At 49.1% G+C, this 12500-nt stretch overlaps 1 pseudogene; it reads right to left on the reverse strand.

Annotated features, from left to right (window-relative positions):
- Window positions 1-12500, reverse strand: part of LOC123723827 (TBC1 domain family member 1-like) — a 53201-nt pseudogene that overhangs the window by 23965 nt on the left and 16736 nt on the right.

Below are 12500 nucleotides of genomic sequence, written 5' to 3' on the forward strand. Positions count from 1 at the left end.
TGTGTGGTGTGTAGTTACCATGAACAGCATGGTCCTGTTCCCCTGCAGGCTGGTGGGCTGTACTCCAGCGGTGTGTGTGTAGATCAGGTGACAGGCCGTTCTCATCCAGGGCCCGGAGGCAGGGGAAACTGGGGTCCGATTTGAACACCACCGGCCTCCCACCACTGTAGCCTCCTCCCCGAAACCTCCATCCCCAATTCCTCCGCTCATTTTTAGCGTAGGTAAAGTCAGAGCTCTCAGCAGCCCGTCTACCAATCCGCCGCCACTTTCTGGTTTAGGACCTCCCCCGGAGCCTATGGATTGGCTGAATTTCTCGATGCACTCGTCAATCAAGGCGGGCGGGGGCTTTCTTGTGAGCGACGGTCACTCTTCCGCAGAACAGGACCTCGAACCTCTTTGTGAACGCGCTGGCCGAGGACGACGAGGACGCACAGTCTTCTGAGGAAGAGGCGGCGGGTTTAGGAGCCGCGAGGTCATCGTTGCGCGCCGAGCTCTTCCCAGCCTGACGCAGCTTACTGATGATCTCAGGGACCTGGAGGGGAGGGAGGGAGGGAGAGGGAGGGAGGGGAGACTTAGTCATGGGTGCTTCTTGGCTTAGAGTTGAGGAAAGACTGACTGCATCACTTCTTCTCTTTATAAGAAACATTAATGTGTTAAAAAAATCACAAATTGTTTGCAGAGTCAACTCACACACAGCTCTGACACACACACACACACAGCACACACACACACACACACACACACACACACACACAACTCTGCACACACACACACACACACACAGCTCTGACACACACACACACACACACACACACACAGCTCGACACACACACACACACACACACACACACACACACACACACACACACACACACACACACACAGCTCTGACACACACAATTATCCCACCAGATTTGCCACCAGGGGTCTTTTTCACAGTCCCCAAATCCAGAACCAATTCCAGAAAAGCGTACAGTATTATACAGAGCCCTTATTGCATGGAACTTCCTTCCATCTCATAATGCTTTAAAATAAAACAGCAAACCTGGTTTAATAAAACAGATAAAGCAGCACCTTCGCTGCAGAAAGCCTCTCCCTTATTGGACCTGGATAGTTTGTGTGTATGTATTGATATATAGGCTACGTCTGCCTTTTTTAAAACATTTAAATTAGTTCTGTCTTTGAGCTGTTCTTGTCTAATGTCGTTCTGTATTATGTTTGTCATGTTTTGTGTGGACCCCCCCAGGAAGAGTAGCTGCTGCTTTTGCAACAGCTAAAAGGGGATCCTAGTAAAATACCCGAATAAAAGCTCTGTTCTGTTCAGACCGGGCCGGACGCCTTGAGGTCCGTGGAGCCACCACACCTCTATGGGCTGACATGACGGACGGCGTCATGACAATTAAGGTTCCCTGCTGAGACTCGACCGGACTAGAATTACCATCTCAAACAACACTCACTGCCCTGATACTGTCCTCTAGCACATCTCTCTAGTCTGTCTCTTCGTTCGTTCGTCTGTCTGTCCGTCTCCGTCTGTCCGTCTTCTCCCCCTGTCTGTGTCTGTCTGTCTGTCTTCTCCTCCCTGTGTCTGTCTGTCTTCTCCTCCCTGTGTCTGTCTGTCTGTCTTCTCCTCCCTGCTGTCTGTCTGTCTGTCTCTCCTCCTGTGTCTGTCTGTCTGTCTTCTTCTCCCTGTGTCTGTCTGTCTGTCTTCTTCTCCCTGTGTCTGTCTGTCTGTCTTCTCCTCCCTGTGTCTGTCTGTCTGTCTTCTCCTCCTGTCTGTCTTCTCCTCCCTGTCTGTCTGTCTCCTCCTCCCTCTGTCTCTCCTCTCCACTACTGAACATGACTTACTGTGCATCATACCTGTATGTTATGTTGCTAGGTTACAGCTGAGGTCTCCATGACTACATGTACTAGATATCATTATGCCACAGCGCCTGCAGAAAGTATTCAGACCCCTCAACTTATTTCCACATTTTGTTGTGTTACAGCCTGGATTCAAAATGGATTAAATATATTGTATTTCATCACCCATCTACACACAATACCCCATAATGACAAAGTGAAAACATGTTTTTTTAGAATTTTTTGCAAATTTATTGAAAATGAAATACAGAAATATCTCATTTACATAAGTATTCACACGCCTGTGTCAATACTTTGTAGAAGCACCCTTTGGTGGCGACTACAGCTTTGAGTCGTCTTGGGTAGGTCCGCGTCAGCTTCGAGTCGAGTCGTCTTGGGTAGGTCCGCGTCAGCTTTCGAGTCGTCTTGGGTAGGTCCGCGTCAGCTTCGAGTCGAGTCGTCTTGGGTAGGTCCGCGTCAGCTTCGAGAGTCGTCTTGGGTAGGTCGCGTCAGCGTCGAGTCGTCTTGGGTAGGTCCGCGTCAGCTTCGAGTCGAGTCGTCTTGGGTAGGTCCGCGTCCAGCTTCGAGTCGAGTCGTCTTGGGTAGGTCCGCGTCAGCTTGAGTCGAGTCGTCTTGGGTAGGTCCGCGTCAGCTTCGAGTCGAGTCGTCTTGGGTAGGTCCGCGTCAGCTTTGAGTCGAGTCGTCTTGGGTAGGTCCGCGTCAGCTTCGAGTCGAGTCGTCTTGGGTAGGTCCGCGTCAGTTTTGAGTTGAGTCGTCTTGGGTAGGTCCGCGTCAGCTTCGAGTCGAGTCGTCTTGGGTAGGTCCGCGTCAGCTTGAGTCGAGTCGTCTTGGGTAGGTCCGCGTCAGCTTCGAGTCGAGTCGTCTTGGGAAGGTCCGCGTCAGCTTCGAGTCGAGTCGTCTTGGGAAGGTCCGCGGTCAGCTTCGAGTCGAGTCGTCTTGGGAAGGTCTGCATCAGCTTTATACATCTGGATTTTCTCCCATTGTTCCTTGCAGATTTTCTTAAGCTCTGTTAAGTTAGATGGGGAGCGGCGGTGAACAGCAATCTTCAAGTCTTTCCACAGCGTTTCAATGGGATTCAAGTCTGGGCTTTGGCTGGGCCACTCAAGGAACTTCACATTCTAGTTCTGAAGCCATTCCAGCGTTGCTTTGGCTGTATGCTTGGGGTCAATGTCCTGTTGGAACGCCAAATCTTCCCCGCAGTCTAAGGTCGTTTTGCACTCAAGCGGGTTCTCATCAAGGATTTGCCTGTATTTGGTTCCATTCATTGTTCTCTCCATCCTTACCGGTCTCCCAATCCCTGCTGCTGAAAAGCATCCCCATAGCATGATGCTGCCACCACCATGCTTCACGGTAAAGACGGTGTTAGACAGGTGATGAGCGGTGCCTGGACCACAGAATCGTTTGCCTTTTGCTCTCAGAGTCTTTCACCTGCCTTTTTGCAAACTCCAGGTGTGCTGTCATGTGCCTTTTTAATCAGGGAGTGGTTTCCGTCTGGCCACTCCCCCCCATAAAGCCCAGATTGGTGAAGTGTTGTAGAGACCGTTGTCCTTCTGGCAGGTTCTCCCATCTCACCTCAGGCACGCGGTAGTTCTGCCAGAGTGACCATTGGGTTCTTGGTCCCCTCCCTGACCAAGGTCCTTCTTGCCCGGTTGCTCAGTTGTTGGTCAGACAGTGACCTCTAGGCAGAGTCTGGGTAGTCTGGAGAGCACTGTGCTCTTGGAAACTTTCAAAATTGTTTTATAACCTCCCCCCTCAGATATACGCCTGATCACAATTCTCTCTCTCTCAGAGATCTCCGGACAGTTCCTTGGACTTCACGGTATAGTTTCTGCTCTGACGTGCACTGTCCACTATGGGACTTTTTACATAGACAGGTGGGTTTCATGTTCAAAAACCAATTAAAATTGGCCACAGGTGAACTCCAATCAAGTTGTGGCGACATCAAGGATGATCAAAGGAAATTGGATGCACCTGAGCTCAATGTGGAGTGTCAACGTAAAGGGGTGTGACTACTTATGTAAATGAGATACATTATATATATACACACACACACACACACAAAACACTAATGTCGACACCCCTTCATATTGCTGGATTCTTCCATTTCAGCCACACCCATGGCTGACAGGTGTATAAAAAAACAGGCACACAGCCATGTAACCGCCATAGACAAACATCGGCATTAGAATGGTCCTTACGACGCACAATTGGACCAGTATCGTCCGGGTTAGGGGGGGAGGGTTTGGCGTCATTGTAAAATAAGAATGTGTTCTTAACTGACTTGCCTAGTTAAATAAAAAGGTTAAAATAAAATTTTACAAAATGTAAAAATTAAAAGTGAAGAGTGATTTTCAATGTGGCACCACCACCTTTTCCAACAAGTCAGTAGGTAAAATGTCTGTCCTGCTAGTGCTAACCCGGTCAACTGTAAGTGCTGTTATTGTGAAGTGGAAACAGCTAGGAGCAACAACGGCTCAGACGCAAAGTGGTAGGCCACACAAGCTCACAGAACTGGACCGCCGAGTGCTGAAGCGCGTAAAAATCGTCTGTCCTCGGTTTGCAACACTCACTACCGAGTTCCAAACTGCCTCTGGAAGCAACGTCAGCACAAGAACTGTTAGTCGAGAGCTTCATGAAATGGGTTTCCATGGCCGAGCAGCCGCACACAAGCCTTAAGATCACCATGCGCAATGCCGAGCGTCGGCTGGAGTGGTGTAAAGCTCGGCACCACTGGACTCTGGAGCAGTGGAAATGGGTTCTCTGGAGTGATGGAGTTCGACGGACCAATCTGGGTTTGGCGGATGCCAGGAGAACGCTACCTGCCCCAATGCATAGTGCCAACTGTAAAGTTTGGTGGAGGAGGAATAATGGTCTGGGGCTGTTTTTCATTGTTCGGGCCCCTTAGTTCCAGTGAAGGGAAATTTTAACGTTACAGCATACAATGACATTCTAGACAATTCTGTACTTTCAACTTTGTGGCAACAGTTTGGGGGAGGCCCTTTGCTGTTTCAGCATGACAAAGCCCCTCGTGCACAAAGCGAGGTCCATACATTAATGGTTTGTTGAGATCGGTGTGGAAGAACTAGACTGGCCTGCACAGAGCCCTGACCTCAACCCCATCAAACACCTTTGGGATGAATTGGAACGCTGACTGTGAGCCAGGGCCTAATCGCCCAACACCAGTGCCCGACCTCACTAATGCTCTTGTGGCTGAATGGAAGCAAGTCCCCGCAGCAATGTTCCAACATCTAGTGGAAATCCTTCCCAGAAGAGTGGAGGCTGTTATAGCAGCAATGTCCCAACATCTAGTGGAAAGCCTTCCCAGAAGAGTGGAGGCTGTTATAGCAGCAATGTTCCAACATCTAGTGGAAATCCTTCCCAGAAGAGTGGAGGCTGTTATAGCAGCAATGTCCCAACATCTAGTGGAAATCCTTCCCAGAAGAGTGGAGGCTGTTATACCAGCAATGTTCCAACATCTAGTGGAAAGCCTTCCCAGAAGAGTGGAGGCTGTTATAGGAGCAATGTCCCAACATCTAGTGGAAAGCCTTCCCAGAAGAGTGGAGGCTGTTATAGCAGCAATGTCCCAACATCTAGTGGAAAGCCTTCCCAGAAGAGTGGAGGCTGTTATAGCAGCAATGTCCCAACATCTAGTGGAAATCCTTCCCAGAAGAGTGGGCTGTTATAGGAGCAATGTCCCAACATCTAGTGGAAAGCCTTCCCAGAAGAGTGGAGGCTGTTATAGCAGCAATGTTCCAACATCTAGTGGAAAGCCTTCCCAGAAGAGTGGAGGCTGTTATAGCAGCAATGTCCCAACATCTAGTGGAAATCCTTCCCAGAAGAGTGGAGGCTGTTATAGCAGCAATGTCCCAACATCTAGTGGAAAGCCTTCCCCAGAAGAGTGGAGGCTGTTATAGCAGCAATGTTCCAACATCTAGTGGAAATCCTTCCCAGAAGAGTGGAGGCTGTTATAGCAGCAATGTCCCAACATCTAGTGGAAATCCTTCCCAGAAGAGTGGAGGCTGTTATACCAGCAATGTTCCAACATCTAGTGGAAAGCCTTCCCAGAAGAGTGGAGGCTGTTATAGGAGCAATGTCCCAACATCTAGTGGAAAGCCTTCCCAGAAGAGTGGAGGCTGTTATAGCAGCAATGTCCCAACATCTAGTGGAAAGCCTTCCCAGAAGAGTGGAGGCTGTTATAGCAGCAATGTCCCAACATCTAGTGGAAATCCTTCCCAGAAGAGTGGAGGCTGTTATAGCAGCAATGTTCCAACATCTAGTGGAAAGCCTTCCCAGAAGAGTGGAGGCTGTTATAGCAGCAATGTCCCAACATCTAGTGGAAATCCTTCCCAGAAGAGTGGAGGCTGTTATAGCAGCAATGTTCCAACATCTAGTGGAAAGCCTTCCCAGAAGAGTGGAGGCTGTTATAGCAGCAATGTCCCAACATCTAGTGGAAAGCCTTCCCAGAAGAGTGGAGGCTGTTATAGCAGCAATGTTCCAACATCTAGTGGAAAGCCTTCCCAGAAGAGTGGAGGCTGTTATAGCAGCAATGTCCCAACATCTAGTGGAAAGCCTTCCCAGAAGAGTGGAGGCTGTTATAGCAGCAATGTCCCAACATCTAGTGGAAAGCCTTCCCAGAAGAGTGGAGGCTGTTATAGCAGCAATGTTCCAACATCTAGTGGAAAGCCTTCCCAGAAGAGTGGAGGCTGTTATAGCAGCAATGTCCCAACATCTAGTGGAAAGCCTTCCCAGAAGAGTGGAGGCTGTTATAGCAGCAATGTCCCAACATCTAGTGGAAAGCCTTCCCAGAAGAGTGGAGGCTGTTATAGCAGCAATGTCCCAACATCTAGTGGAAAGCCTTCCCAGGAGAGTGGAGGCTGTTATAGCAGCAATGTCCCAACATCTAGTGGAAAGCCTTCCCAGAAGAGTGGAGGCTGTTATAGCAGCAATGTCCCAACATCTAGTGGAAATCCTTCCCAGAAGAGTGGAGGCTGTTATAGCAGCAATGTCCCAACATCTAGTGGAAAGCCTTCCCAGAAGAGTGGAGGCTGTTATAGCAGCAATGTCCCAACATCTAGTGGAAAGCCTTCCCAGAAGAGTGGAGGCTGTTATAGCAGCAATGTCCCAACATCTAGTGGAAATCCTTCCCAGAAGAGTGGAGGCTGTTATAGCAGCAATGTTCCAACATCTAGTGGAAAGCCTTCCCAGAAGAGAGGAGGCTGTTATAGCAGCAAAGGGGGGGGGGGACCAACTCCATTTTAATGTCCATGATTTTGTAATGAGATGATGGATGAACAGGTGTCCACATACAGAAATACACAACATGACCGAAAGTATTTAATTTTCAATAAATTTGCAAAGATTTTAAAAAACAACAACATGTTTTCACTTTGTCATTTATGAGGGTATTGTGTGTAGTTTGGTGAGACCAAAAAAAATATATCACATTTTGAATTCAGGCAGTAAGAAGAACATGTGGAATAAAGGTATATGAATACTTTCTGAAGGCAGTGTGTGTTTCTGACTGGATCTGAAGGCAGTGTGTGTTTCTGACTGGATCTGAAGGCAGTGTGTGTTTCTGACTGGATCTGAAGGCAGTGTGTGTTTCTGACTGGATCTGAAGGCAGTGTGTGTTTCTGACTGGATCTGAAGGCAGTGTGCGTTTCTGACTGGATCTGAAGGCAGTGTGCGTTTCTGACTGGATCTGAAGGCAGTGTGTGTTTCTGACTGGATCTGAAGGCAGTGTGTGTTTCTGACTGGATCTGAAGGCAGTGTGTGTTTCTGACTGGATCTGAAGGCAGTGTGTGTTTCTGACTGGATCTGAAGGCAGTGTGTGTTTCTGACTGGATCTGAAGGCAGTGTGTGTTTCTGACTGGATCTGAAGGCAGTGTGTGTTTCTGACTGGATCTGAAGGCAGTGTGTGTTTCTGACTGGATCTGAAGGCAGTGTGTGTTTCTGACTGGATCTGAAGGCAGTGTGTGTTTCTGACTGGATCTGAAGGCAGTGTGTGTTTCTGACTGGATCTGAAAGCAGTGTGTGTTTCTGACTGGATCTGAAGGCAGTGTGTGTTTCTGACTGGATCTGAAGGCAGTGTGTGTTTCTGACTGGATCTGAAGGCAGTGTGTGTTTCTGACTGGATCTGAAGGCAGTGTGTGTTTCTGACTGGATCTGAAGGCAGTGTGTGTTTCTGACTGGATCTGAAGGCAGTGTGTGTTTCTGACTGGATCTGAAGGCAGTGTGTGTTTCTGACTGGATCTGAAGGCAGTGTGTGTTTCTGACTGGATCTGAAGGCAGTGTGTGTTTCTGACTGGATCTGAAGGCAGTGTGTGTTTCTGACTGGATCTGAAGGCAGTGTGTGTTTCTGACTGGATCTGAAGGCAGTGTGTGTTTCTGACTGGATCTGAAGGCAGTGTGTGTTTCTGACTGGATCTGAAGGCAGTGTGTGTTTCTGACTGGATCTGAAGGCAGTGTGTGTTTCTGACTGGATCTGAAGGCAGTGTGTGTTTCTGACTGGATCTGAAGGCAGTGTGTGTTTCTGACTGGATCTGAAGGCAGTGTGTGTGTTTCTGACTGGATCTGAAGGCAGTGTGTGTTTCTGACTGGACAGTATTTGATAGTGTGTCAGACAGAAGACGCTAGAAACAGGCCTGGTGACTCAACATGAGGTCATGTGATTGGCCTGCCTGTTTCCCTGCCGAAACAACACATCAATAGAGTTGGTTGGCTGACTGGCTGGCTGACTGGTTGACTGGCTGACAAGCTGGCTGACAACATCTCAGACAGGGTCAGGTCTGGTCTTGTCTTGGGATGTTTGTGTAATGTGTTCTCTTTCACAATGGCTGGCTGACTGGCTGACTGACTGACTGGCTGGCTGGCTGGCTGACTGGCTGAGGCCTAGCTAGATATATTCTACAGTAGGTTATGTAGAGGGAGAGAGACGGCTGGCTGACTGGCTGAGGCCAAGCTAGATATATTCTACAGTAGGTTATGTAGAGGGAGAGAGACGGCTGGCTGACTGGCTGACTGGCTGAGGCCAAGCTAGATATATTCTACAGTAGGTTATGTAGAGGGAGAGAGACGGCTGGCTGACTGGCTGAGGCCAAGCTAGATATATTCTACAGTAGGTTATGTAGAGGGAGAGAGACGGCTGGCTGGCTGGCTGAGGCCTAGCTAGATATATTCTACAGTAGGTTATGTAGAGGGAGAGAGACGGCTGGCTGACTGGCTGAGGCCAAGCTAGATATATTCTACGGTAGGTTATGTAGAGGGAGAGAGACGGCTGGCTGACTGGCTGAGGCCAAGCTAGATATATTCTACAGTAGGTTATGTAGAGGGAGAGAGACGGCTGGCTGACTGGCTGACTGGCTGAGGCCAAGCTAGATATATTCTACAGTAGGTTATGTAGAGGGAGAGAGACGGCTGGCTGACTGGCTGAGGCCAAGCTAGATATATTCTACAGTAGGTTATGTAGAGGGAGAGAGACGGATTGATAGAGAGACTGTGTGTGTAGAGTCCTACTACAGACCAGGGTAGTGTCCTACTACAGACCAGGGTAGTGTCCTACTACAGACCAGGGTAGTGTCCTACTATAGACCAGGGTAGTGTCCTCCTATAGACCAGGGTAGTGTCCTCCTATAGACCAGGGTAGTGTCCTCCTATAGACCAGGGTAGTGTCCTCCTACAGACCAGGGTAGTGTCCTCCTACAGACCAGGGTAGTGTCCTCCTACAGACCAGGGTAGTGTCCTCCTACAGACCAGGGTAGTGTCCTCCTACAGACCAGGGTAGTGTCCTCCTATAGACCAGGGTAGTGTCCTCCTATAGACCAGGGTAGTGTACTACTACAGACCAGGGTAGTGTCCTACTACAGACCAGGGTAGTGTCCTACTACAGACCAGGGTAGTGTCCTACTACAGACCAGGGTAGTGTCCTACTACAGACCAGGGTAGTGTCCTACTACAGACCAGGGTAGTGTACTACTATAGACCAGGGTAGTGTCCTACTATAGACCAGGGTAGTGTACTACTATAGACCAGGGTAGTGTACTACTATAGACCAGGGTAGTGTACTACTATAGACCAGGGTAGTGTCCTACTATAGACCAGGGTAGTGTCCTCCTATAGACCAGGGTAGTGTACTACTATAGACCAGGGTAGTGTACTACTACAGACCAGGGTAGTGTCCTACTACAGACCAGGGTAGTGTCCTACTACAGACCAGGGTAGTGTCCTACTACAGACCAGGGTAGTGTCCTACTACAGACCAGGGTAGTGTACTACTATAGACCAGGGTAGTGTACTACTACAGACCAGGGTAGTGTACTACTACAGACCAGGGTAGTGTACTACTACAGACCAGGGTAGTGTTCTACTACAGACCAGGGTAGTGTACTACTACAGACCAGGGTAGTGTACTACTCTCAGCCCATAGGGAATAGGGTGCCATATGAGACTCTTGTTCACAGAAATCACCGTTGAGAACAGGAAGTTAGCTGGACCAGTGGCTGTGACTAACCCCAGTCATGGCGTGTGTGTGTGTGTGTGTGTGTGTGTAACCGCTGTACTATACATTACCACTCACTGCTAGCTCATACAAGAAGATACCGCTAGCTTCCAGCTCTGCAGGCTACCTTTCCTTGCTAGCTTCCAGCTCTATAGGCTACCTTTCCTTGCTAGCTTCCAGCTCTATAGGCTACCTTTCCTTGCTAGCTTCCAGCTCTGCAGGCTACCTTTCCTTGCTAGCTTCCAGCTCTATAGGCTACCTTTCCTTGCTAGCTTCCAGCTCTGCAGGCTACCTTTCCTTGCTAGCTTCCAGCTCTGCAGGCTACCTTTCCTTGCTAGCTTCCAGCTCTGCAGGCTACCTTTCCTTGCTAGCTTCCAGCTCTGTAGGCTACCTTTCCTTGCTAGCTTCCAGCTCTGTAGGCTACCTTTCCTTGCTAGCTTCCAGCTCTGCAGGCTACCTTTCCTTGCTAGCTTCCAGCTCTGCAGGCTACCTTTCCTTGCTAGCTTCCAGCTCTGCAGGCTACCTTTCCTTGCTAGCTTCCAGCTCTATAGGCTACCTTTCCTTGCTAGCTTCCAGCTCTGCAGGCTACCTTTCCTTGCTAGCTTCCAGCTCTATAGGCTACCTTTCCTTGCTAGCTTCCAGCTCTATAGGCTACCTTTCCTTGCTAGCTTCCAGCTCTGCAGGCTACCTTTCCTTGCTAGCTTCCAGCTCTGCAGGCTACCTTTCCTTGCTAGCTTCCAGCTCTGCAGGCTACCTTTCCTTGCTAGCTTCCAGCTCTGCAGGCTACCTTTCCTTGCTAGCTTCCAGCTCTATAGGCTACCTTTCCTTGCGAGCTTCCAGTTCTATAGGCTAACTTTCCTTGCTAGCTTCCAGTTCTATAAGCCAACTTTCCTTGCTAGCTTCCAGCTCTGCAGGCTACCTTTCCTTGCTAGCTTCCAGCTCTATAGGCTACCTTTCCTTGCTAGCTTCCAGCTCTATAGGCTACCTTTCCTTGCTAGCTTCCAGCTCTATAGGCTACCTTTCCTTGCTAGCTTCCAGCTCTGCAGGCTACCTTTCCTTGCTAGCTTCCAGCTCTATAGGCTACCTTTCCTTGCTAGCTTCCAGCTCTTAGGCTACCTTTCCTTGCTAGCTTCCAGCTCTATAGGCTACCTTTCCTTGCTAGCTTCCAGCTCTATAGGCTACCTTTCCTTGCTAGCTTCCAGCTCTGCAGGCTACCTTTCCTTGCTAGCTTCCAGCTCTATAGGCTACCTTTCCTTGCTAGCTTCCAGCTCTATAGGCTACCTTTCCTTGCTAGCTTCCAGCTCTGCAGGCTACCTTTCCTTGCTAGCTTCCAGCTCTATAGGCTACCTTTCCTTGCTAGCTTCCAGCTCTATAGGCTACCTTTCCTTGCTAGCTTCCAGCTCTATAGGCTACCTTTCCTTGCTAGCTTCCAGCTCTATAGGCTACCTTTCCTTGCGAGCTTCCAGCTCTATAGGCTACCTTTCCTTGCTAGCTTCCAGCTCTATAGGCTACCTTTCCTTGCTAGCTTCCAGCTCTATAGGCTACCTTTCCTTGCTAGCTTCCAGCTCTATAGGCTACCTTTCCTTGCTAGCTTCCAGCTCTATAGGCTACCTTTCCTTGCGAGCTTCCAGCTCTATAGGCTACCTTTCCTTGCTAGCTTCCAGCTCTATAGGCTACCTTTCCTTGCTAGCTTCCAGCTCTATAGGCTACCTTTCCTTGCTAGCTTCCAGCTCTATAGGCTACCTTTCCTTGCTAGCTTCCAGCTCTATAGGCTACCTTTCCTTGCTAGCTTCCAGCTCTATAGGCTACCTTTCCTTGCGAGCTTCCAGCTCTGCAGGCTACCTTTCCTTGCTAGCTTCCAGCTCTATAGGCTACCTTTCCTTGCTAGCTTCCAGCTCTGCAGGCTACCTTTCCTTGCTAGCTTCCAGCTGAAGGTGAAAATCTATTCACTACCCTAGTGCGTTGTTAACCAAAACGCAAAATCTAGCTGATTTCCAATACTTTTTCTTTCCCGCCTCACATCTCTCCCCAGTCAAGATAATATTTGCTTGAGCCTCAAACTGACTGTGTGTGTGTGTGTGTATGACATCATGGGTCTTAAAGAGACAGCGCACACTTTCAGAAAATAATAGGAAGAAGGTAA

Source organism: Salmo salar, chromosome ssa08 (assembly GCF_905237065.1).
Source record: "Salmo salar chromosome ssa08, Ssal_v3.1, whole genome shotgun sequence".
Lineage (NCBI taxonomy): Eukaryota > Metazoa > Chordata > Actinopteri > Salmoniformes > Salmonidae > Salmo > Salmo salar.